Source organism: Lynx rufus, unplaced genomic scaffold (genome assembly GCF_022079265.1).
Source record: "Lynx rufus isolate CCGP_SWC_20201006 ecotype Redwood Valley unplaced genomic scaffold, mLynRuf1.p SCAF_7, whole genome shotgun sequence".
NCBI classification, from domain to species: Eukaryota; Metazoa; Chordata; class Mammalia; order Carnivora; family Felidae; genus Lynx; species Lynx rufus.
The window spans coordinates 46,605,747-46,633,637 of NW_025814889.1; the positions used below are offsets into that span (position 1 = coordinate 46,605,747).

Below are 27,891 nucleotides of genomic sequence, written 5' to 3' on the forward strand. Positions count from 1 at the left end.
TTTTACCAAAATAAAAATTCACTGAATTTAGACTGGCTGTTCTGTTTGCGCTATGAATTTAAAACAACAACAAATACACTGCCAAATGAACTTTGACTTCTATTTCCTCATGACTGTGAGCAGGTTTTTAAAAAACAACAACTGCTGTATATCTTCAGGGCAAAGTACAACATACACACTGAAGGACTTGTATATAGCAGTAAAGAACTAATCTTTAGTCTCAGGATTTGAGGGTGATACTACAGTATGAAGAACAAAATAAGTCAAATTAAAAGTTAAAAAAACAAAGATCTGACAAAGCTTTTGTGGAGTGCTTCTTATTAGCCATTAACAAAGATTTCTTAGTCTAGGGGTCAGTGTTACTGAGCTTTGAAGGAAATTTTACCTGCTAGAGGTCAGTTGGTAAAAGGCAGTAACTCTCAAAACCTAAGAATTTTTAACACCTCGGTTATCATCTTGTCTACCCCCATGGTTTTGTAAGTAACAAGGAAGAAGAGAAGAGTAGGAGAATGACCCTGAGACCTCAAATCCTCTTTGGAATACAAAGCCCTCAACTAAGCAAGCTATACTGGTTGGTAATGGCTAGAGATGGGGGAGGCTACTCCCCAGTTCCTATATTCCACTCATTCCGCTTTTGTATCCCTGCGGTATCACACCTGTTCTGAGTAGTTCTAAGTTGCCAATTCACATTTTAAAAAGAAAATGGCATCTTACAAAGAAAAAAATCAAGTAACCCAATTAAAAAATGGGCAAGGGGCTTAAAAATTTCTCCAAAGAGGATACACAAATGGCCAACGAATATAGGAAAACATGTTCATCATCATCACTCAGCATCATCAGAGAAATGCAAATCAAAACTACAATGAACTATCACCTCACACCTATGAGAATAGCTATTCTCAAAAAAACAAAACAGAAAATAGCAAGTGTTGGCCAGGATGTGAAGAATTTAGAACCACTGTGCACTGTTGATGGAGTTATCAAACGGTGTGAACATTATGCAAAACAGCATGGTAGTTCCTCAAAAAATTAACAGAACTACCAAATGATGCAGCTATTCAACTTCTAGATATATATCTAATAGAACTGAAAGCATGGTCTCTAAGAGGTATTTGTATACCCATGTTCATAGCAGCATTATTCATAACTAAAAGCAACTCAAATGTCCGTCGACAGATGAATAAACAAAACATGGTTATACATGAAATGATAATACGATAATCAGCTTTTAAAAGGAAATCCTGTCACATGCTATAACATGGATGAACCTTGAAGACATTATGCTAAGTAAAAATAACAAGTCATGAAAAGACAAATACTATAGGATTCCACCTACATCAGGTATCTAAAATAGTCAAAATCACAGAAACAGAATGGAGAATGGAGGTTACCAGGCAGGGGTTAGGGGAAGGGAGAAATGGATTTGTTGTTTACTGGGTACAGAGTTTTCAGATTTGCAAGGTGAAAAAATTTACAACATACTAAACGTATGTTTTACAACAATGGGAACGTACTTAACACTACTAGTTGAGATGGCAAATTTTATGTTGTTTTTACTAAGAAAAAAAAGGAAAAAATGACAACAGATCTCTTACTTTTTCTTGCTGTGTCCTTCCCAACCTTTCATTCTGTTTTTTAATGTTTATTTATTTTTGAGAGAGAGAGCACACACGCGAGCAAGGGAGGAAGAGACAGAGAGGTAGACACAGAACCTGAAGCAGGCTCCAGGCTCTGAGCTGTCGGCACAGAGCCCCATGTGGGGCTCAAACTCACAAACCATGAGATCATGAACCTGAGCCGAAATCACACGTTTAACTGACGGAGCCACCCAGGCGGCCCTCCCACCCCTCCACACACAACCTTCCATATTCTGAAAGAAGCCAAGAACTGCTGCAGGACCCTGTCTTCCTTCTCCCCAACTACCCTATAGAAGCAGCCGCCTAGCACAATCCTCTGAGAGCAAACACGGCAAGTCTGCAATCATAGGAAGGAAGGGGAAACGGCCAGGAGAGGACCTCAAGTTGACTGGCCTCCACTTCTAATTGTGACTTTATCCCTCAGCCTAGGAAAATAGAGTGTGCTGGACCCCTAGTTGAAGAACCCCTGGGGAAAAGAGTAAGGAGTCTTTTATGGTGATTTGTTTAAATCATGAAAAGTAGAAAATAAAGAGATGGTGACAAGTATAAACTCCTTGATGACCAAGTACATGCTATACTTCTTTGCATCCCTTCTAATACCTCACTCTTAGAAGTCACTCAGTAAATACTTGTTTGTGCTGATAACAATGACATATTGATGACCACTGGCAAAAAGAATGGATCTTTTGTCCAGAAAAAAAAGCCTACCAGACTCAGAAGCCAAAGTGCTTATTTTAATGAATGAATTAAGGTCATTTCCATAATAAAAATCTCCAATGATTTCACAATAACTTTTACTAAAAACTTGTATAAAACTACTTTTTCCTGGCAAGTGAATACCACACTGCCTACATTTTGTACTTGGAAATTCCCCCCCCCCCAAAATACTCTCTTTAAACTAACATCTCATTAATTACATTATGTAATGAGATAGCCACTGACAGCATCTAAGATCCTTCCACAAGGGTCATTCATCTGCCAGGAAAAAAACGCCTGAGTTTGTCTTTCAGTTGGACTGCGGACAAGAGATGGGGTTTTCCGCTGTACAAGATTTTTATTGTTGGTTATAAAATCAAGCTTCCTGAATATTTACATTAACAAGGCTCTTAGTCATTCACATAAGGAAAAATGAAAACAATTGCTTTAATTACATACTTAAGAGGCTTTCTGTAGAAGAAAAAGTTTCTGATATTTGGATATTCTGTGGTAACAAAATTAAATGCCCCTAAGCTACCCCTAAGCTGTTTTAAGCAGCTGTTAAATTGTTATACATACATCCATTTTATTCTGAAAAATACACCCAAAAGTGCAGGTGCCTTTTGGTCCTCTAAATGCCACAGTTAACAGTGTTAATCTCCAGGGTCTCCCAATACTGATAAACCACAAATAAAATGCAGTGGGATCGTTCCATAAGAGTTTTGTTGGATAGAAGATTAAAACTTTTTATGTTAACATTTTAACAGCCTCTTTTATAAGCAAGTGTAATTGCTCTGCAATTTGCTAGAGGTGGGAATATGATTTTCAACTCACTGTATATCCAAATTCATATAAACTTGACAGGATTTTATATGAGAAAGCAGATCACTGCTCTTGCTGAAACACAAGTAGAATCCCTTTTTAAGGCACTCAAAACCTCAAAGTTTCTGCCTCAATCAAGTAAAATTTAGTTGCCATAATGCATGAAGGAGATCACTTTCCTTTGGTTGTCCTTTAATTTTATCTAAAGCAAATACGCAGTGTGAACAGTATTAACAAATAAGAACAAATGCCCAACAAGCAAAAGGGGATGTTCTACCAGGTTTTTAACAATAGAGTTTAAAATGCCTCCTGTTCGGGGCGCCTGGGTGGCTCAGTCCATTAAGTACCTGACTTCAGCTCAAGTCATGATCTAGAGGTCTGTGAGTTTGAGGCCATGTCAGGCTCTATCTATGCTGACAGCTTAGAGCCTGGAGTCTGCTTCAGATTCTGTGTCTCCCTCTCTCTCTCAAAAATAAACATTAAAAAAAATGTTAAATAAATAAATAAATAAAAATTAAAAAATAAAAATAAAGTAAGATAAAATGCCTCCTGTTGGGACAAAGGGCAATTTCTCAGAACACTGTACCCAGGGTGTTTTGATTATAGACTACACACATGTATATACATATTCCTCTATTAAAATAAAAATATTTAGTTTTCATTTTCAGCAGAAACTTGAGGCAGTAGTAGTGTTAAGTAACTGCCCAAAAGTCAAAACCCCATTTTAACTTTAACCTTCTGTGCCATCAAGATCTTTTTTAATTTTTTTTTTTTTTTTTTTTTTTTTACTGTTTATTAAAGCAGGGCTTGAACCCACGGACCGTGAGATACACAGCCTGAGCCAAAGTCGGACATTCGAGTCAGACTGAACCACCCAGGTGCCCTGCCATCAAGATCTTTATTAAAGATCCTACGCAGCTATCAAGATGACTAGGAAACACCATACGTTTTTGTATCTTCTCTCTAATCCTGTTCACTTTTTTGATTGAGAAAAGATAATAAATGTGGAGTGGTCAAGACAGGGAAAAAAAGGAGACAGGAATTTTAGAACTGGAGATTATATCTGCGATTATCTAATACAATATTCTTATGTCACACTAAGACTGAGACCTAACGGTGTTTAAATTAGTTCTAGAACTAACAGATATAGGTCTGTATAACCTTCCACTAAAACAAGAAAATAGATATGGCCTTATTTGAGGAGGAACACTCAAAACACTCTCTAGACTAAAAGAAAGTTGTTTTAGCAAGTTACTTAGTATCCTTTGGGCTTTCCTTTCTGCATATTTGTGACAGACACAAAGCTACCCAACAGACATTGCTTCCCTTCTAACTTGCTAACAGAATCCCAGTTCTTCCTGGGCAGCATGCAACGTGTCAAAGCCTAGGAAATGATACATGATGCACACTACCCCAACCATGCCATTTCCCTTAGCCATACACAGTTCCCCAGCCTCTCCTAGAACTAGGGGCAGTCTTGTAAAATAGTTCAAGCATATGAGACTTCAGAGAAAATAGGATGGATGCCTCCGGGAAAGACTGTGTTCTCTGTCAGGCAAGCACAGGAGGGATTGCTTGCTTGGTTCCCTTTCTTTCTTGCCTTGACAAGGGATGTGATGTCTAAAGTGAGGCAGCCATTTTGTTACCTGGTGGCAATAATGAACATGCAAAAAGATGGCAGAGTCAAAGACCAGAGCAAAGCTGGGGCCTTGAGCACACTGCGGAGCAGCTAAACCAACAGAGACCACCTACCTCTGAACTTCTCTGAACTGTGCAATAATAAACGGCTTATGGTTTAAACCTCTGCTAGTGGCTTTCTGTTAACTACAGCTGAAAGCAGTCCTGAATTTTTTAAAAAATTTTCTCTAACATGCTATGATCTTCCTGCCCAAACTCACCCCCTTTACAATATACTCTGCTTATGCTACATGCAACTAAGAGAGGACAGGATTATATTTCTCCTGCATAGTAAATAAAGACCAATTTAATTACAGTACCTCAACTATATGTCTCTATTAAAATGTCATCAGTAGGGAATAGGGGAAAAAAACACAATTTAGAATCATGTTTGTTCTTGATTATTGACTTAGATCCTTCCTTCCGCCATCTCAAATCCTTTTTGGAAATAAGTACCACATATATAACAAACTGATAAAGGAGATCTATTGGAACTAAACTCTTCGGTCTCCTGTTAGTAAAAAATAAAGTATTCAAATTTCCCTCTTGAATTTTCAGTTCCAAACCTGCCCCGGCCACTATTTTCATATACTGATGCCATAATCAAAGCTTAGAGACTTACCAGCATTGCACCAAACTCATGGCATTGTTATTTTCTCCTATTGTAATTAAATACATGGGTTATAATAATTAAATCTAAATGTTGGTAAGACATAAAAAATTTCAGACTATCCAGTGCAATTATTTAAAATAGTTATTTTAACTGTATTTTGATAGAACTCTCTCAAATATATGTTCAGCTCCAAGACTCCTGTTGCACCCATCTCTGTACTTCTTCCAGTGTCCGGAACACGGGAGAACCCAGTTCACCCCCAGTCTTCTCTGCTCTCCAGTGCTTATCTCTCCACTTCCGTCCACAGCCCAGTTCTGCCTACAGCTATTCCCATGATCGGCAATGGCTATGCCACTCACTCTTCTTTCAGAATTTCTTTCTAACCTCATTTGTCTTCTGTCATCCCTCAGCTTCCTCAGGAAGGAAAGGTCAACAGCCTCCCTAGTTGGAAGAACAAATGACTGTGATGAGCACCCATCCTCTTAATTATGATACTGTCTCTTCTCTGCTCCCCCCACCCCAAAAAATGACCAAGTACTCCTGAGTTCGAGCCCAGACATAAATGAGTATATGAACGTATATCTATAGATGTAAGTATATATGGGCTAATAGCTTTTCTAGTTTACAAAAAGAAAAACAGGAGAACAAATGCTCATTTTTTGTTAAGTTGCAGAATGCTTTTACCGACTCCTCCCTTCCGTCTACCCTTTACCAACCACTTTCTGATGTTCTATGACCTTCCACCCATTATGGTCTCTGGGTCACATGGCTCATCCCACACAATAGCATACTCCCTTCTTCCTGACAAATTAATCAGTCAATACGGAAACATTACTTAATTGCTATAGATGTCTATGTTAGACTCCTCTAAAAATATGATAGGACATGGTGCTAGTTTATATCAGCATTTTTTAAATTAATTAATTATTTTTTAAGAGACATCAAATATGAGTAGGGGAGGGGCACAGACGGAGAGAATCCCAAACAGACTCCACGCTGTCAGCAGAGAGTCCCACGTGGGGCTCAATCTCATGAACCATGAGATCATGAACCAAAATCAACAGTTGGACACTTAACCGAGTCACCCAGGCGCCCCTATATCAGCATTTTAAAAGGGTGATCCAGAGACTCTTGGGTGGGAGGCCCTTGGGACCCTTCTGGGGGATCCACAATGGCAAAATTATTTTTAGTAATACAAAGATGTAATCTGCCTTTTTTGCTCTCATTCTCTCATGAGTGTACAACAGTGAATCCAGAGGATATGTGGTATGTGATGATAATGTATCATGCTGCCAACTAACAGATTCTTATGTTTTTTTAATTTTCTAAGGTAGAAAGTTTAAGGCATAAATATGTACGTTTTCAGAAATTAACTGAGTGTGTTCTTAGTACTTCTATGCTCTCAGCAATAGCAATTTCTGCTAATATCTGCTATCATCTCCACAACTTCATTATCACCCAATGAATTCATCTCGTGTTTAAAGAAATTAAATGTTTTAGTCATTGACACGATGAGCTCTTTAAAACCAAAAGATTTTTCATGTTAGAAATAAAAAAACTGGGCCGCCTGGGTGGCTCAGTCAGTTAAGCATCTGACTTTGGCTCAGGTCACGATCTCACAGTTCGTGGGTTCGAGCCCACAGTTGGGCTCTGTACTGACAGCTCAGAGTCTGGAGACTGCTTCAGATTCTGCGTCTCCCTCTCTCTCTGTCCTTCACCTGCTCATGATCTATGTCTCTCAAAAATAAACATAAAAAAATGTTTTAAGAAATAAAAAGACCACCGAAGCATTATACAAAGTAAATAACCATATTGCACTGGTTGGTATGGTTAACACTGCTGAATGTTGGATGAAAAATTAGTAAAAGAAATCACAGCAGTGCCACTTAAAAAAATGATGCAGTATCTCATCAAATTAAAGATTTTGTTGCAAACATGAATTACAAGTTAATATCTTGCCTTAAGGACGGTACTTATGCTTTATAAGTGGACAGATCTGTAGATGTGGGTGGACTTACTGTTTTGTTTTCACTTTCTAGTATCCATGCCAACTAATCATCGAAGAAGGTCTTCTTTCATGTGAATGGTTGGCAACGAACATAAATGCTGCTGAATTACTCCAAGTATTAAATAATGTTTTGAGTCTCATGATTTATCTTGAAAAAACCATGTTGATATCTGCTCTAATGGTACAAAAGCAAAGGTGGGCAAAACTGCTGGTGCTTTAGCATAAATCAAGGCAGAAGTACAGAACTATACTAGCAATAATTATATCCTTCACTACATCAATCATTTTTTTAAAAAGTCGGTTTCACTTCACAATGTCCTTGCCAAAACAGTCAGAGTTATTATTTTTGTTGCATCTGACTCCTGAGAACTTGGTCTTTTTAATATTGTGTGACAAAATGGTAAGTATACAAGAAACACTTCTGCTGCATACCTACTACAACAGCTGCCTTAAGGAAAAGCATTTATGCAATTGTTTGAGTTGGGAGCTAAACCATGATTTTTTCATAGAATACCATTTTTGCTTAAAAGAATGAGTGGCAGACAATGGCTAATCAGACTGAGGTATGTGGCAGATATTTTCTCTAACATGAATAAAGTGAGCCTGACACTTCAAGGAAAAAACTGACAATATCTGTTGACAATGATAAAATTTGAGCTTTCAAGATAAAATAAGAATTTTTGAAAACCTGAACTTGACAGCAAAATCTTGACCACTTCCTAATACTGAAAGACTTTTTTGATGAGAATAATGGACATATAAAAGAATGTGATTTAGGGGCGCCTGGGTGTCTCAGTCGGTTGAGCATCCGACTTCAGCTCAGGTCATGATCTCACACTCCATGCGTTCGAGCCCCGTGTCGGGCTCTGTGCTGACAGCTCAGAGCCTGGAGCCCGCTTCAGATTCTGTGTCTCCCCCTCTCTCTGCCCCTCCCCGATCATGCTGTCTCTGTGTCAAAAATAAATAAAAACATTAAAAAAAAAAAAAAAGAATGTGATTTGTTAAATACTGTGTAATCAAATATGTCAACATCTGAAAGATCTGCATAACTCAGTAAACCATTATTTTTCAAATCACCAACACGTGATGTTTCAAAATCACATACAAGTCAAAGATCCATCCAAAGTTCAAGGACAGACCAACAAAATTTTAATGTTACAGAGTATAAAAAATTCACTGATATGGTTTCATATTCAATATTGCAACTAACTTAAGAATCTACCACTTGTTGGGACACCTGGGTGGCTCAGTTGGTTAAGCGTCTGACTCTTGATTTCAGCTCAGGTCATGATATCACGGTTCTTGAGTTCGAGCCCCACATTGGGCTCCAAGCTGACTGTGGAGCCTGCTTGGGATTCTCTCTCTCTCTGCCCCCAAGAAGCAAGAGAGAGAGAAAGAGAGAACTAGAGGAGAGAGAGAGAGAAAGAAAGAAAAAGAGGAAGGAGAAAAAAGGAGAGAGAAGAGGGAGAGAATGAATAAAAGACAGAATGTACAACTTGTTGAGTTTTGATGTGACAAAGGATATCCACAATTACATGAAAAGATATTAAAACAGCCCACCCTTTTTTCAACTATATATCTGTATATTGAGGGTTTTCCTCACATAATTCAAACCGAACACTGTACTGCAACAGATTGGATCTAAAAGCAGTTATGGAAATCCAACTGTCTATTAAACAACACAGTAGGGGCACCTGGGTGGCTCAACTGGTTGGGCATCGACTTTGGCTTAGGTCATGGTCTCATGGGTTCGTGAGTTCAGGCCCCGTGTCCAGCTCTATGCTGGCAGCTCAGAGCCTGGAGCCTGTTTTAGATTCTGTGTCTCCCTCTCTGCCCCTCCCCTGCTCATGCTCTGTCTCTCTCAAAAATAAATAAACATTAAAAAAAAAAAAGATCTTTTAATAAAAATTAAAAAAATAACACAGTAAAGCAAGTGGAAAAATGTAAATGTCATACTTTTCACTATACTTTTTGTTTTGGAAGATCTTTTTCATTAACCTTTAATAAGTTTGTCATTTTTAATTTTTTGTTAACATTTACTTACTTTTGAGAGACAGAGCATGAGTGGCAGAGGGACAGAGAAAGAGGAAGACACAGATTCCAAAGCAGGCTCCAGGCTCTGAGCTGTCAGCAGAGAGCCTGATGCGCAGCTCGAACAACCGAACCATGAGATCATGGCCCGAAGTCAGACGCTTAACCAACTGAGCCACCCAGGAGCCCCTAATGAGTTTGTTATTTTTAAATGAGTAAACATTTTAAACATTTCTTGATTTAAAATATGTTGACTATTGATACGGTCCACATGAACAAAAGATCTCTGGGGTCCTCAATAATTTTTAAGGCGTACAAGATGTCCTGACACCACAACGTTTGAAAACCACTGGTTTATAACACCACAAAAAAGAACACTTACAAGAATGTGTATATAAAAAAAGAAGCACCTGAAAATGAATCAGAAGATCTCGGCTCCAGGGCTAGCACCACTTCTTACTTGTTTGGGGATCTGGATAGATTACTTAGTCTAAGGTCTTAGCTTCCTCATCTGTAAAATGGATAACTCATATCTTGTTCTGAGGATAAAAGACAAAATACGTCAAAGCAATTTATAAACTACAAGTATATCATTACAAGGTCTCAAAGTTAAGAGTTTTAAAACACTTCTAAAAGGCAAATTTCTACAAAATTCTTCTTCTAAAAATTCATTACTAAAAGAACTTATAGAAAATGCAAAATGGAGATAATCAAAAATTAGTTCAAATGTCCAACCACATAACTTTACTGTATTAAATTACTTCCTTTACAGTTATAATTGGCAATATATGTTTTAGCTATTATGGGCATTTCCAAATATACATAAAAATACAGAAAACAGTAACAAACCCCAATATACCCATCACCTAGCTTAAAAATTATCAAAAACTTGCCAATATTGTTTTACTTATTTCCCATTTGTGTGTGTTTGTGCCTGTCCTGAAGTTTTTAAAAAACGTGTATTAGACATCATTTCATTTTGCCTATAAAAACTTCCGTATGTACCTCTAACAGATGAGACTTTTTAAACATAACCACAATACTATTAACATGGATAAAAACTTTATGGTTATAATTCTTAAATATCATCTAATACACACTCCATGTTCTAATTTCCTATTGCCTCAAAACAAACAAACAAACAGAACAGTGTTTTTAGTTGGTTCATATCAAAAGATCAGTTACCAGTTCATTTTCAAAAGAACCCTAGATTTTTAGCTAAAGCTAGGAAGGAAAAGAAAATAATACCATGCTTTATATACCACGTACAGTTTACAAAACAAAGTCAAGAACTATCTTCCTGAGGAATATGCCTCTCCCCCAACCAAACAACAAACAAAAATAACAAAAGAAACCCATGATAAGATAGGTCAGACTGGCAACACTTCAGTGTTCTGAGAAGTGACCAGAAGAGGACACAGTTTAGCAACTCAGGAAAAGAAGGAGTTGATAGGTGACAACCCCCCACATCCCCACCCCTACCGCTTTGGACAAGGTGAGGTGAGGTCAGCCGGCATCAGGCAAGCTGGAGGTGAGGTCAGGGTCCAGGTTCTAGAGTGAGTAGACTCCTCAAACAAGTCAGGTGCCCAAGGCTATAAGGCAACCCCCTGCAGGTTTCAACTCAAAGCTCAAACAATGCTCTAAGCTAGAGGCATAATGATCAAAAATACCAGTTCTGAGAATTTATTCAATAAATATTTATCCAAAGACGACTCTACTAGGCACTATTTAGGACAGGAGCTGCAATACAAACAGTAAGTAGCATATACCTCCCTACACATGCCTATCCTCATGAATTTTAAGGGGAAGAATGGAAACGGTTTAGTAGTAATTACCTTGCCATTTACCATCACAATTTACAGTGCATCTTTTTTCTGTAAACTGCAGTCTGCCCCACTCCTCACCCAGTCACTAAGACAAATCTGAGTTCTGCTGTCCTCATACACACCACACACCCCTGGCATTTAGAGCTACAATTCTTCTCTAAATATTTAGTTTAGAAGGAAATCAAGGGAATGCTAAAGAATTTCCCACCTCCTCTGAAAACTTTTCTTTTCCACAGGCTCATCCCAAGTACGTCAGAATGTACTGTAGAAGCACACGTAATATATGCTTAATATAAATCTTTTATCTTAATTTCAGCTATGTACACAAATATATATATATATATATATATACACATACTTTTTCAGTTTAAAACTACAGAAATGATGGAGAAAATGAAGGAACAAATTTCTTAAGGAAGGCTTGAGAAGTACTTCATAAATGTGTCCAAAATCATGAAATAGTCACTAAAAAAATTTCAGTGACACTATAAAGAACATCTTCTCAACAACAAAAGAAAACCCAAAGGTCAGATAACTACAATGAGTCCACACTTCTCCATTTCGGAACTGACATTTCACTCCAAGTTTCTACTATTTGTAGAAAAACAGTATAAAGCTCCTAAGCTTAAGACAGTATTTCCAGCAAGACCCCTAACTCCCTTACAAACACTGAAGAAGACGTAATTACGGACACAGAATACAACGCAGCCCAAAATAGCCACTGGAATCTTGGACTATGTGGACAAGACCTGCAGAGGTGTCACCCTTTACCCTATTTCTCTTATCCGATCATTAAGATGAACAGTTTACTTCTACTGTCTGTACATCTTTGGTTTTCATATGTTCTCGAGAAGGTACCGTCAAAACAACCTGTCCTTGGAATTTAGCTTCGCTTTACAGCACGATGGCTACAGGAATATTGCTTCTGACGGAGAATCTAAGCATACAGCCCAATATGTACATCATTACCCTAGGTAAGCTGTAAACAATCATACTAACATCACTGCAAAAACAGGAGGTTCTTGGCAAATGGTAGCAAAAGAATCGTAGGTAAATTGTTAATGAGTTAAAAACTCAAAGCCTGCATGCTTCAATCTAAAAAACGTTACATAGGTTTCTTTAAAAAAAAAAATGGTTAAAGATAATGTGTAGACTTTTACACAAATTGGTTTGGACTGCAAATAAATACTAAAAAGCTGTATCATCAACATTCATCAGGATACCACACACAAAACAGGTTATTGACAGAATAAGTGGGACTGTAACTAGCCCTCTATAATTTCCTTGACCCTGCCCGTTATTATCTTCATTAGACATCAAAATTTGTCATCAGATTTTCCATGTAATGTTTACTTATTTACTGTCCCTCACTCTTCTCCCACTAGAATGTAAGGCCCCATAAGGACAAAAACTTTTCTTATTTTCCACTGTATGCCCAGTTCCTAGAACGGCGTCTAGCACATAGTAGAGGCTACAAATAAATTTGATGAAGAGATGGATGAATGACCTCCCCCACTTCCTTTCCTCCATCACATGTTAACCATCCTTTAAGGCCAAGGTCAAATTCTATTATCTCTATGAAGATTATCTTCCCATTACCTCCCCCAATGCCCCAATCTCTTTCTCCCTTACACCAAGAATTTGGCACTTCCCAGCTGTCTGATAGCTGTATCATTTCCTATGTACGTAATTCCCTTACAAATTCTTATAATCCTCCTCCCCTTATTAAGGGCATGGATCCAGGTCTCCAGCTTTTGGTATCCACCTCAGCATATGTAAACATTATATCATTAATAAATGTTTTGATTGATTTATATCTGTAGTTAATCTAGAAATCAATTTAGTCAATACTTTCAACTTTTTATAACCTATCTCTCCCTTTCTAATAACTTAATTGAAATTGCAGTGGGTCTCCATTTTAAATTTATATTTGGCAATTTCAAGTTCTAAATTCTCATTTAATTAGGACTTATGCTCATAATTTACTTTACCCATCCCTTCCCCCAAGATTAAATTTTTTATGTAATGAAACTCATGACTTTCTGGTGATACCTATAATGAGGTATCTCATCCCAATTAAGGAGGTGAAGTTTCATTACCTCCTTCTTGTTGCCTTGGTATTGAAGAGTTTTTTCCTTATGCCTTTCTTCTTTCATGCCAAGATGTATCTCATCTCCTTCTTTACCGATCATACCCCTAGCAAGCTTTTATTATTTCTTTGTACTTGTTCTTAGTAATCTGCCTTAAATCCTTCTTTTTGAGTCACTTCTGTTTCCTCCAGTCATTTATTTGATTAAATTTCAAACTCCCTTTCTCAGTGTTTGAGAATGGCCTCCTCTTAAAGCCAGCCAACCTTTATGAACTTTATCCCTTTACATAGCCAACCCTTGATCATCTGGACTAATGGAATGTATAAAAACATGAGATTATCCACAACACAAGAAAATCAAAAAAAATTGACATCTGGCTTTAGAATATATCATATGTGGCTTTGGGCAAGACTTACTTTATTAATTACATTTTTGCTTAAGACAATATTAGTAATATTTTCTTTTATGATGGTGGATATGTGTCTTGGTTTTAAATTTTGGTGCAATTTTTAAAAAGCCAATCAAGCATCCACTGTGGTTTTTCCTATGAAGCCTTTTAACTAGTTTTTCCAATCTGCTGAAGTCTATCATAAAATCTGGTTTCTGTTTCCCCTGATTTATTTCCTCCCTTTTCTTGGGATTCTGATCCAAATCAACTTACTCTATATTAATTTACTTCTTCAATTTAAAGGAGTGTTTCCTTGAGAATGCAAAACATTTTAAAGATACGTTCAGTGAAATTTTTAATCAGTAACACAGGATAGAAAATTCCACTTTTTTTTTTTCTTTTTTTGATAATCTGGGAAAAGTCAGGTTTCTAGGATAAACTCCATGGTAATTCTAGCAAATTATATTTAGAATATTGTGACTGGTTGAAAATAGGAAAACATTAATACTGGACAGCTATGTAAATCAGTTTCATCAATATATAATCCCATATACCAAAACCTCTATGGAATCAAATTCCGGATACAAACATTTATAGAAAACAGCATCAACCCTGGCCCTTCTGACCCCAGCCTAAACTCTGCACCTATCTCAGACCTGATCTCAGCATCACTTCTACAAATAGTTTTAAAACGTGTAAGAAAAAGGAAAAGAACTGGGTTAACGGGACCTTCCCTCTGCCCCCTTTACAGTTACTGCCATTAAGTTTTTGGCCACAGAGACCCCTAATCCTCAATTTTTCATGACTATTTTTACTTTATAGCTATTCAATTATTTTACATGTGAATGTAGGGTTACAGTGCTTGAACCGACTTTCCTTCATACACTATTCATATTACCAGAATTAATAAACCATTTTTAATTTTCCCCCACGTGGAACTTTGATAAGTATACATTATCTTACCCAAAAACCAACTCTTCGGGCTGGTGTTACTTAGTTCAAGTTTTCACATAGGATGTTCAGTGTTAACCACCGCCCCCCCCCCCATTTTTTTTTAACAGCAACCTCCCACAACAGTTTTCAAACTCAGTGAATTCTACAACTTCGTTTTAAAAAAACAAAAACCAAAAAAATTTTCACGGTCTCTCATCACATTCTGATGAAAATACCTACCCAAAGCCACAAATTCCTAGTTTTTCAATTTATTTCTCCAGCTTGCTGTCATCACCAAATACAGAACTCCACAAATCTCAATTAACTACGGCCTCCCAAGCTGTGTGTCCACCAATATACAGGATTCTCAAGGAAAGGTAAATAATTAAAAATTAAGGAAAGGTAAATAATTAAAAATTAACTGGTAAGAATTCTTTTCTTCCTTTAAAAATTTACCTTAACTTTAAAAAGCGCTCTTCTTCATGGAATTTGAAATCGTATACATCCTTTGAGGAAACAGTTGTCACCTAAGTGCACTCTCAATCCGCCCCACAAAATGGGTGGCATAAAGAGGCATTTTTCTGACAGCCTACGTTCCCCAAATAGTAGTTAGAAGGTCTTTCATGGACGGTAAGTTTCTCACACACGTACATACACACACCGGAAAGAAAGAAAAGAAACATACCTGGTCATTTTCTAAACAGGTTTGATAGGTTTGGTTCACTTGTAAGAGCAGAGTATTTACCTATAATCTTTTAAAGCAGAAGTGGCAGCCAGAGCACTGGGTAAATAAAAACTTCAGAGAGTTTTAAAAACCCTGCATCTTAACTCACTTCCCCTCGGTTCAAGGGGACGGCACACCAAACCCCACGGCAAATGAGATTATGCAACAGGTTTTTCCTCTCCACTTTATTCATCGCAGGCTGGTGAGAGGTGTGCTTTCTCCAAAAAATCTGAAAACACCCAGGGCTTTAGGATCTTGGCAGCTGGCATTTAATCAACTCCTTTAGGATTTTGCAGTATCCATTCATTTTCAGATCTACTCGTATTTTCTCAATTACCGGGTTTTTGTTGGTTTGTTCTAGGAAATTAACCCATTATCTGAAAACTTCAGTTTTGCATAAGTATTTTTCTCCCTGGTGTTTTATTACCTGAAGCCATACATGATAAACAGACCCTCGGTTGCCCCCTTGGGCTTTCTTATTTCTCACGTTTTACGGCTAGTGTAAATAAAGAAGTCACGGGCGCGCCCCCAACACCGTGACTGGGGCCCCAGCGTGAAAACCGAGTTTTTGGTTGGTCGGTTTGGTTGGAGAACGCAGCACCGTCACCACCCAGGTGGCCTCGCTGCTTACACCAAAGGCGAATTTGGGATAATGGGAACAGTCAGGCCGGGGCCCCACTTGGCAGGCGTGTTGTGTAACAGTCGCGCCTGGAAGTGAGCAGCTTCGCCCGCGAAGGTACCGCGTCCCGCGGCGGCGGCGGCGGCTCCTCGCGGCGGGATCCGGCGGCCGGGCCCGCTCGCCCCGGCGCGGCCGGGGGGCTCACGGACCGAGACCCCGCGCCCGGCCGCCCGCCCCCTTCCCGCCCGGCCCGGCCCCCTACAAGGCCTACACCCCCGCTCAGACGCTCGTGCAGCTCGGGGCCGCGGTCGCCCCCACCCCGCCTCCCGGAAAGGTGGCCCGGACGCCCGGGGAGGCAGAGCCCGCGGGGCTTACAGCACGGCGCCCACACAGTCGGGGCGCGCCGCGGAGCGTCCATGCTGCCGGCGCGGGCGGGCGCCCCCAGAGCCCCGCGCCCTCCCGCCCGCACGGTCCGCGCCGCCGGCCGGAGGCCACTTACTTTTGGGGCCGCCGACCTCCCGACTCCCTCCGGGGGAAATGAAAGTTGTCACGGCGTCTCCCCTCGGGCCCCCCTCGCCTGCCCGGCGTGCGAGGCGCCGCCGCGGAGCCGGGAGGGCGGCTGCGCTCCCGCTCGCGTCCGTCCCGTCGCGCTCTCCTCCTCCTCCTCTTCTTTTCACTATATTATCTTCTCCTTCTCTGAGGGGTGGGTGGGGGTGGGAAGCTTAGAAAGAGGGAAGACGTTTGCAACTTTTCTTCACTCTTTCTCTTCCACCACCACCACACCCCCCCCCGTCAGCCTTGAAAAAACAATGTTGAAAGGGGTGAAGAACTTGGGGAGGTGAAGGTGGGGGGCCGCGTGGGGAAAGCGGAGGGGGGGAGGGAGAAGTGATAATAATCGTTTAAAAACTGATTAAAGCCCCCCAAACAGTGATACACAGACAGAGGGGGAAAGGCGGGGGGGTGGGGTGGGGGGTTGGGGGGAAAGAGAAAGAGTCGCTGGTCAGGAAACTTCAAGCGCGGATGAGGTCATTGGTTTAAAAATAAAGAGATGGCGTCACTTGAAACCAATCCCAGTGAATGAACTCAGCGGAGCCCCGGGGAAAGGAGGAGACAGGCGAGGGCAGGGCGGTGGGCGCCGGGCGGGGCCGCGCGCCCGCCCGCCCATCCCGCGGCCGCCCGGGTCCGCAGCGCGACTCCGCGCCTCGCTTCGGCCGCTCGGGGAGGGGTCGGGTCACGTTCTGTTCCGGAGTTCGGCGACTCACTGGCAGGTTCCGCAGGCGCCGCTGGGAGGAGCCGGGGCTGCCCGAGGAGGCGGCCCCCGCGGCCTCCTCCTTCCGCGCCCGCGCGCCCGCCAGCGCTGACCCCGGGCCGGGGGCTGCGCCCCAACAGGTATTTAAGCGTGTTCCTCCCCCCGCCCCCAACTTACCCCCGGAGACCCAGAGCTTCTTCCTCCTGGTTGCGCTGTTTCCAGCTGCCTCACCAGCACGAAGAAACGCAAACAATGATTTGAGAGAATTACAATCACTCCTTCAAAAGTCTGATGAATCCCAAATGTAGGGCACTGCCGTCTCTTGTGAAAGAGAAGTTACAGGTACTTTAAGAAAAATCACTGTAGTGTGTTGTCAGGCATTCAGCCATCTACACGTGTTTGTCGTTTAAAGACCCCACATGACTGTTCCTCACATTCGTTATTTTACTTTGTTTATGTTTACTTGTTTACGTTTACAAATTTTAATGAGTGTGGGCAGCATAAAATTCTTTTCTAGCGTGTTTTCTACATCGGGCAGCGCCGAATCATTTTTAAATCAGACCGGAGGTTGACTGTCTCTTGAGAGGTGCAAGCCCCTGTTGATTTAACGCTACACATTTCGTGCATTTTTTTTTAATTTGGATTAATCAGAATAGCTCTCCTGTGAGATTACATTACACTCTTTGGAAAACTAGAGGAGACCTGAGGTGGTGACAAACCAGGACTTGGAATCAGTGAATAGGACAATCGGAGCTTTATTCTAGCGTTCTTTGAGCATTTGAGCATGAAGCTGCTTCTACTGAGAAGTACTCACGTGGATATCACATAACAAAGATGTGATTAACGACGGAAAAGCACACTGCGAGTGGACTGCTCCATGAGCCAGAATTTATGTGCAGGAATAATCTAGCTCCTAAAATATTCCATTTACAATGTGCTGGATTTGGGACATTGGTCCCTAAAGGCATCTTTGTTGTGGAATGTCCATTTGGACACTGCCTGAGGGACTTTTTTTTTTTTTTTTTTAACTGGCCAAAAAACTGAGAGGCAGGTTTGGGGTGGGTTAGAAAGATCTCTGTACTGCTTTTCTGTATTTAAATCCTGCAACTAAAGTACATTTGTTACTACTGATAATCATTTAAGGTTAGTATTGGGGTTAGCCTCTGGGAACCTCCAGCTCATCATTCAGAAGAGGAAAAGGAGCCTAGCTGGAGATGGGAGACCGCTGAGCACTTGGGACAGTCAATTAAGCCTGAAGGCCACAGATGCAGAGCCCACGTTCTTCTGCCTCTCTGCCTTTGACCTCTAAGACTTTTGCTGAGGGGGAAAGCAATCTCTCCCGCGGCGCCCCGGTCCTCTGGTGGCCAGGAGATGTTACTGCAGCTTTAGTGGGATTACCTATGTTCTTCAAGTAAACTTCCAACAATCTGCTAACCATAGACCTGTTCTTTTTAGAACAGCTTAGAAGGGGTAGTTTAAAAGGATCTGCATCTCAAATCTGCTTAGTTGGAGGAGTTGGAGTTTGGGGGAAGGAAGGAAAAGAGAGAATCCTTGTCCTACGATCTTGCCTAGTTGAAAGACTCAGCAAGAACATATGAAATACCCTTTACATACTGAAGCTCCAGCTTTGCTTTAACTGACACATCTTGAAACTTCTCCCCCTTTTTCAAATGCCTTCCATGTATTTGGTACCATGATGATAGCTATTATAGGGGCCTCCCCAATATATATTATCTAATCAGGAAAACAAGGCACAAGTTAAAACTAATTAAAAACTAAATTAGTGATTGGGGGGCACATAATATTGGTTAAGAGTCCAGTGGAGGGGCTCCTGGGTGGCTCAGTCAGTTGAGCATCTGTCTCTTAATTTCTGCTCATATCATCATCCCAGGGTCGTGAGATCGAGTCCCATGTCTCGCACTCACCATGGAGCCTGTTCAGGATTCTCTCTCTCCCTCTGCCCCGCTCATGCTCTCATTCTCTCTCTCTCTCTCTCTCAAATAATTTTTTTTTAAGTCCAGCAGAAAAAAGGAGCAATGTATGTTGGGGCTGTTAGGGAAGGCAGCTTCTGAAGAGCTTTGACCTCATCCTCGAAGGATAGTTTAGATTTAGTTTAGGTTAAAAGGGCTCAGTGGAAAGACTGTTCTGTAGGGGAATGGCACAAACAGAGACATGGAGGTGGCGGGATTAAGGTGTATTCAGGTGAGGGACGAGTAGACCCATCAGTAGTAGTAGAGATTGGTGTGTAGCAATTGGGCTAAGTTAAAGAGATTTAAAGGCACGTTATGAAGTACTTCAATGTTAGGATAAATAGCCTGTTATTAGTCCAACAGGTAACCCTGAACAAGTTTACTTTGTGAAAGAGCACATTTCTCCTTGTTCTACTAAAAGAGCTTCTGTAGATGATAACAACAAACATGTGGAAGCAAATTAAAAACTACCGCTTATGATTGTTCCAAAGAATAGGAAACATTGGGGTATAAATCTAACAAACCATGTATGGGATCTGTATGCCAGAAAATATAAAATGCTGATGAAATTAAAGAAGGCCTAATTAATTGGAGTAACACATGATATTCATGGATGGGAATAATAATTGGATATAATAAATATGTCAGTTCTCCCGAGATTCAACATAATACCTGTCAAAATCCCAGAAAGGTTTTTTATAGGCAGAGACAAGCTGAACCAAAAATGTACCGCTTCCAGCACATTTAAAGGGATGAGTGAGTGCTAGAGTCCCCAAAGGCAGATAAACAACTCATACACTTAGGACATTTCAGTACATGTAAGTGTGCAGTTTAGTCTTGTTTTTAGTTAGAGTTAAATATGGGGGAGGAGTGCCATAATCTTCAGTGCTTAGACCCTCTTAAGTGTTTTTTTTTTTAATCTTTATTTATTTTTGAGAGAGAGAAAGAGAGTGCACACGGGGGAGGAACAGAGAGAGAAGGAGACACAGAATCCGAAGCAGGCTCCAGGCTCCAAGCTGTCAGCACAGAGCCCGACACGGGACTCAAACTCATGAACTGTGAGATCATGCCCTGAGCCGAAGTCGGACACTTAACCAACTGACTGAGCCACCCAGGTGCCCCTAGACCCTCTTAAGTGTTTAATCCACCCCTGGCTGAAGCTTTATCATTCTTCAGCTATTGGTAATTGAGTGCCTGCTACCAATGTGTGCCAGTCACTGTGCCTGGTTCGGAGGGTTCAGTTATAAATAAGAGAAGCAAGTCCCCTTCCCTCATGGAACTAATGCTCTACTGGGGAGAGAAGACAACAAGCAAATAAAAACAACGGCCAGGACAGTGATAGCACTGACTATGTGGGGAGAAAACTGGGTGATGGGATAGCAAAGGATTGAGGGTGGGGGCAAAAGTGGTTGAGGAAGGCATTCATGAGGAGAGGACATTTGAACTCATCCTTGAAGGATGGCAACCAGGGAAAGGGGTCCTGGCAGAGGAAAGAGGTCATTCTGAAACTTCAGTAGAAGCAGAGTGACCTGGAGAGGGTTGGTATGTTTCCAGAGCAAAAGAAAGGCCAGCGGGGCTCAAAAATTAAAACGAGGGCAGGGAAGAGCCAGACTGTGTAGGACCTTATAATGCATGCTAAGGGGGTTCAAATTCTATCCTAAAAAATTTAAGCAGGTTAGTACATGATCTGATTTATGAAGAGGGTATTTATAAGTAAGCATAATAGTTTAGTTTTGAAAAGAGAGTTTGAATTATCTATAAATATTTATTTAATCTGGCAGCTCTCTTTCCAGAAAGGAAGCATTTTTGGTTATTTAATCTCCAGGGATCCCTTTAATGTCCCAATAAATGTTCCTACCCTAGGATTCATGTATTGCTAGGGAATATATGGATGGGCTTCCAAGGGTCCAGGAGGCCCCTAAAATTTTGTGCATATATTCTTATGTGGGTTTTTCTGTGAGTACCTAGCTTTCAACAGATTTTTAAAGGACTATCAACACACACACAAACACACACACACACACACACACACACATCCCACAAAAACAAATTCGACCTACTTTACATTTAAGTCTTGGCTATGACTTTGGATGGCGGTGGCTGCTATTGTCCTGGGGCTCATGGCACTATACAAATGAATCATAGTTCTGTAAAGCAGCAAGTTTTGCCTCAAAGAGATGACACTGTCCTGGAGGGGAGCAGTATTTGTGGCAGAGTAGGAGACACAGTATTCTACAAATACTACAAAATGCTACACATTTTTATCAAACATGCTTCCTTCCTATTTGGAAAGGGAGCTGCCAGATTAAATAACTATTTATAGATTATTCAAACTCTCTCTTCAAAACCAAACTATTAGGCTTAGTTATATTTAGGCTTCATAAATCCGATCATGTACTAACTTGCTTAAATTCTTTAGGATAGAATTTGAACTCCTTGCTATGCATTATAAGGTCCTACACAGTTCCAAGTGTTTGCCCCTGAAGAAACCGCATGAAAGAAACATTTTAGCTATGTAATATGAGAAGTAGAAGATACCTGAGACATTACCTGGTACCATCCCACTCACTTTACATACAAGAAAGCGAAGGTCCAGAGAGGTTAAGTGGCTTGCCCAAAGATGCACAGCTAGTCAGGGACTGAGCTGGGATTAGAAACAGGTTTCCCAACTCTCAGTACAGCAGTCTGTGCTCCTCATCTAAAGAAACAAAGAAATTGCACCAAATGTAGTACTTAAAAGTCTAATAGGAATTCAATTTCATTCGATTAAATTAAGCAAATACATACTGTTTACTAAGGAAATGGAAGGAAAGAAGGAGGTAAAGGGGTTCAAAAACATAAAATCCCAGCTCATGAAAGAGGTGAAAAAACCTCAATGTCAAATTAAGACTTAGAACTGAGAAAAAGTAAATAGCAATAACGCTGTTATCAGTGTATATCTGATCTTTCGGTAGCAAATATGTAAATAGACATAATTAACTATAAAAACTAGATGACCTTTCACTTATCAATTTGGCAAAGATTTTTTTTAAATGAGTAACCCCAGGATTAGGTCAAGAGTGTGGTGAAACAGGCCTTCTCAATGTCACTGGTCAAAGTATAAATTGGTGTAACTATTCTGCAGGGCAATTTGGCAATATGCTTTGAAAAGTCTAAAAATGCATACCCAGCAATTCTACTTTAAGAATTTTATCTTCAGGAAATGATAGTACTGTTTTCCATAGACTTACAAATAAGGATGTTAACTGTAATTTAAGATAACAGCTAACGTTTTTTTGCAAATGATCTCATTTAAATCCTCACAATTACCATTACCTCCATTTTACAGTTAACTTGTTTAATCACACAGTAAATGGAAGAGCTGCAATCTGTATAACATGTCCTACATATCTAAGCATAAACAAGATCATAGAGGCCTTATAAGCTATGCCAAAGGGCTTGGACTCTACTCAAAGCAAGCAGTGAGGAAGCCACTGGAAGATTTTAAGCAGGAGAAATGACAGGATCCAGTGTGCATTTTGTGGCATAAAAAATGGTTTGGAAGGGATGACGTAAAGCAAGACGAGGGACACTTGCACAAGTTAGAGAGTTAAATATAAATGGAGAGAAGACACATGGAAGAGATGTTAAAAAACTGGAATCAAAAGGACCAGTGACCAGTTAGATCTGAACCATTAAGGGGGAAGGCAGTATCTAGGATGACTTCTAGGTTTCTGACTCAAGCAAATGGATGGGTGACAGGGCTACTTACATCACCAGGGGAAAGATAAGTTGAATTCTAAGCGTGTTGAGTTCAAGGTACCTATGGAAAGTGAAGAGGAATAGACTGTTGCATTCATGAGTCTGAAGTCAGAGGCCATGTCCAGGCAGGAGATAAAGATTTGGGATTCGTTAGCCATATTTTAGTCACAGTCATGGCCAATGGAGAGTGAGAGAAAAAAGATGTTGGGAATCAAGGGAATTACTGATGTTTTGGGAAGAGGCAGTCCAAAAGAAGCTCACAGGGATGCTGAGAAGGAGAAACTAGGAAAGAAGAAAAGCAGTGGATCACGGCTGTTACAGAAAGTCAAGAAAAGAGTTTCAAGCAGGGAAAGAGTGTGCTTCCAGTGAGTTGATGCTCAGAGAAGTCTCGATGGTAAGGTCTAAAAGGTCTCTGATTTAGCAATAAAGTGACCGTGGACAGGGTGGTTTCACTGAAAACAGTCTTGCACAGGCAAGATTGCAGTGACTTGAAAAGGGAATGAAAAGGAAGAAAATAGAAACTGGAATAGAATCTATTCTGACAAGAAGCTTGACACTTACGGAAAAGAGGATCATCCCTCGCTATAGACAGATGCGAGACATGTAAACCCGATGAAGATCCTAATGATGTGATAACCAGACTGTTTGTTTTGTTTAATCAAACAATTCATAACCAACAGGTCGAAAAGTACTCTGAGAGATGCAAACTTCTCTGTGTGAGCTCAGGCAAGTTGTAGATGGACTTTTGCTAGTTATAGCCCAAACTTTATTTTCCATTTATATAGAACACACGTTGGGGGGGGGGGGTTGTCAAGGTTGTTTTGACAACTCTTAATAAATGTGAAATAGAATATTAAGAATAAAAGATTTATCATTTCTAACACCAGATGTACTTATTTTCAAAAGGCTTAAAAATTCTTTTATAACCACCAAAAAATGATGGTGGTAGTAGGGAGTAAGTAAATAGATAAAAGGCTAGAAAGTATTTGTGAATTTTGCTTCTTTTCATCTGACCCTAAAGGAAAATAGTTGGAGTAAATACAGCGATATTCTTTTTCTCTGTATTCTTTCTCTGTATTCTTTTTCTCTTCTTTTTACTATAAAGAATAGTAAAAAATTTAAAAAGGCTGTTTTTGAAGGCCAGCAATTTTTAATTGTTTTTCCCTTTTTTTTTGAGTAAATTCAGGTCCCAATGTGCTCAATTTTAAAATCCACAGTGGCTCTCTGGACTAAAAATGACAACATTCAATAACAATATTCCTGTTTATAAATGTAGACATTTACCATTAGGGACAATTTTTTTTACATTTTTATTTATTTATTTTCATTTATTTATTTTTTAAATAGTTCATTGTCAAGTTAGCTAACATACAGTATATACAATGTAGTCTTGGCTTCAGGAATAGATTCCCATGATTTATCGCTTACATACAATGCCCAGTGCTCATCCCGACAAGTGCCTTCCTCAATGCCCATCTCCGATTTTCCCCACCGCCCCCCCAGGTCTCCACCTCCATCAACCCTCCATTTGTTCTCTGTATTTAAAAGTCTCTTGGGGCGCGCCTGGGTGGCGCAGTCGTTAAGTGTCCGACTTCAGCCAGGTCACGATCTCGTGGTCCGTGAGTTCGAGCCCCGCGTCAGGCTCTGGGCTGATGGCTCAGAGCCTGGAGCCTGTTTCCGATTCTGTGTCTCCCTCTCTCTCTGCCCCTCCCCCGTTCATGCTCTGTCTCTCTCTGTCCCAAAAATAATAAAAATAAACGTTGAAAAAAAATTAAAAAAATAAAAAAATAAAAGTCTCTTATGGTTTGCCTCCATCTCTGTTTGTAACTTATTTTTCCTTACCTTTAGGAACAATTTTTAACCAGTAACTGAACTTCTTGTTCAATGTTGATTAAACAGCAAGAAAGGATATTCTGACTAAATAGCAAAATAATGGGTTTTTAAGACTAAAAAAAAATTTTTTTTTATGTTTTTATTTATTTTGGAGACAGAGAGAGACAGAGCATGAGCAGGGGAGGGGTAGGAAGAGGGGGGAGACGCAGAATCTGAAGCGGGCTCCAGGCTCTGAGCTGTCAGCACAGAGCCCGATGCGGGGCTCGAACTCATGGAGTATGAGATCATGACCTGAGCTGAAGTCAGACGCTCAACTGACTGAGCCACCCAGGCACCCCAAGATTTTTTTTAAGTAATCTCTACACCCAACGTGGGGCTCGAACTTATAACCCTGAGATCAAGAGCCACATGCTCTACCAACTGAGCCAGTCAGGCATCCTGTAAAATCCCGTTTTAATTGAAAAATTCTTTTTAAATTTGTGTAAAGCCAGTTTTTGTATTAAAGAAAAAGGTCTAGTCCTCTTTAGGACACTGAGTCTTAGGAATATCTCAAACCCCTAGTATAAAGAAACTAGAAATTAAGTGGAATTTGAAAATAAATATCACCATGTTAAGTCAAATGCACAACAATCAGCTCTTTTGTACCAGGTATATATTGAGTTTTTAACTCTCATAACAACCCTAAGAGTTAGGTATTGTTATTACCTAACTTGAGGTCGAGAAAGGTTAAGGAGTTGACTCAAAGACAAATAGCTAGGAAGTCACAAGTGAGAACTCACACCGAAGTTTTCTCACAGGAGGTTTTGTTGAGAAGATAAACAAAAATGCAAAGTATAAGTAATTCAAAATAGTATTATGAGCAATGCCACCATCTTGGAATGCACGTCTGTGATTACTGGTCAAACTTACTCAGATAATGTGCTACAAAAGTTGGAACAAATGAGATTTCCCTGAGCTGGGGAAGAGACAGCCATCCGCAAATTCCAGCTCTATCACATACTGGCTGGGTGACTTGAAGGAAACTTAGTTTCCTCATCTGTAAAATGAAGGTAATTAATGCCAACTGTCAAGAGCTGTTGTGAGGTTCCAATGAATACCACATAAAGTGCCAAATATAGTACATAGCCCACATGGTGAATACTGACTACTGATTCCTTCCTCTTTAGGAAAAGCTGTATGTAGAACTCACTTAGATCTGGAACAATAGATTGAATTGGGATATTAAAAGAGAATGGGAAAGCTCATTCCAGGAAGAGAAAACACACAGTCAGAGACACAGCAGGGAAAATGTGCTTAAAATAGTTTAACTGAAGCAGAACATTTGTATTGAGTAGTATATAATAAGCCTGGAAAGCAGTTTGGAGCCAGATTACATAGTGCCTCAGCCAAAGAATTTAGCTTTTATATTGTAAGTAGCAGGGAATGATGGAAAATGTGGTTCCTTTTTAAAATCACGCTTTATTAGCTTTATTTTCTATTATAAAGCAGTACCTGTGCATTGCTAAAAGTCTGTAAGTTACAGAAAAGTGTGAAGAAGGAAGTACAAATCACCTTATTCAATCTTGGGAAAGAAATGTTTTTATTGTTATATCCTTTGGTGGTATTGTGTTTCAGTTTTTCTTTTACCATGTACATCAGTTATTTTAATACTAATAATGATGTTTATAAATACATGGAAAACACTAAGCATATTTACATAACTACTATGTTAGTACTATGTTACTACGTAACTAACTATGCAAAAGCTTGTCTCTAAAAAATGGAATTGTATATTTAGGATGGTCAGATAACTAGTGAGAACTCTCTAAACTAGTGTTTGCTTATCTTTGTGCTGTATCTTGTCCTATAATTTCAACCTAAAAATTATAACATTTTTTTTCCTTTTAATTGTAATCTAATAAAGTTATTTAATTTTTCAAAAAAAGTATTGCTACCATCATACTAAGGATGATGTCTGGGGACATTTGGCTATATGTCCTCTAGTTTAAAGGTTTGAACTTGGAAATGGATGGGATAACTGGGTTTTTAGGTGGCTTAGTCTGACCGAAGCATATTAGAAAGATCTAAGGAAGGAAATTGTGGAACATGAGAGACCATATTGGGCACTGGCAACAATTCAGACCTAAGTCAAAAAGGGCTAAGACTGGTGCAGTGGCAATGGACAGGGAAGGAAAGCAACGAAGGCAAGAAATAGTACAGAGAGAGAATTGAGAAGACTTGGTGATTCATTTGCTATGGAGGGTGGAGATGAGTAATGAAAGATGATGCTAAGGTGTCACCTTTGGCGGTTTACATAAGTTTCAATTTACGCATCTATAAAATGGGGCTAATAATTGTACCTTCCTCATAGGGTTGTTGAGAGGATTAAATGGATGATGTCTAAGATGCTTAGCACAATAACTGGAATGTGTTCTCAGAAAGTGTTAGCTGTTATTGTTTATGTAGCTGTTGAGTATAGATGACTGGATTAACAATGACATTCTTAAAAGAACTAGAGGGGTGCCTGGGTGGCTCAGTCTGCTAAGCATCTGATTCTTGATTTTGGCTCAGGTCATGATCTCGTGGTTTGTGAGATCAAGCCTCACATTGGGCTCTGCACTGACAGCACAGAGCCTGCCTAGGATTCTCTTTCTCTCTCTCTCTATCTGTCCCTACCCTGCATGTGTACTTTCTGTCTCTCTCAAAAATAAATAAATAAACTTAAAAACAAAAAAAAAAGAGGGGCACCTGGGTGGCTCAGTCAGTTAAGCAGCTGACTCTTGATTGGGTTTAGGTCATCTCATGGTTCAGTTGGTGAGATTGAGCCCAGCCTCAGCACAGAGCCTGCTTGGGATTCTCTCTCCCTCTCTCTCTCTCTCTGTGCCCCTTTCCTGGTCTTGTACACACGCGTGTGCACTCTCTCTCTCTCTCTCTCACTCTCAAAATAAATAAATATTTTTAAATTATTTTTTTAATGTTTATTTATTTTTGAGAGAGAGAGAGCACAAGTGGGGGAGCACAGAGCACAGAGAGAGAGGGAGACACAGAATCCGAA

The 27,891-nt window shown here is 40.0% G+C and overlaps 1 protein-coding gene across 7 annotated transcripts in view; it reads right to left on the reverse strand.

The window, feature by feature from the left end:
* Positions 1–17,224, reverse strand: part of DUSP16 (dual specificity phosphatase 16) — an 89,818-nt gene extending 72,594 nt beyond the window's left edge. For 2 of the 7 annotated variants that reach the window (XM_047067043.1, XM_047067041.1), the window contains exon 1: positions 16,564–17,224. The gene's annotated coding sequence lies outside the window, so the exon portion shown is untranslated. The other 5 variants (XM_047067040.1, XM_047067037.1, XM_047067039.1 and 2 more) reach the window with 5 other exon arrangements.
* Positions 17,225–27,891: the final 10,667 nt, after the last annotated feature.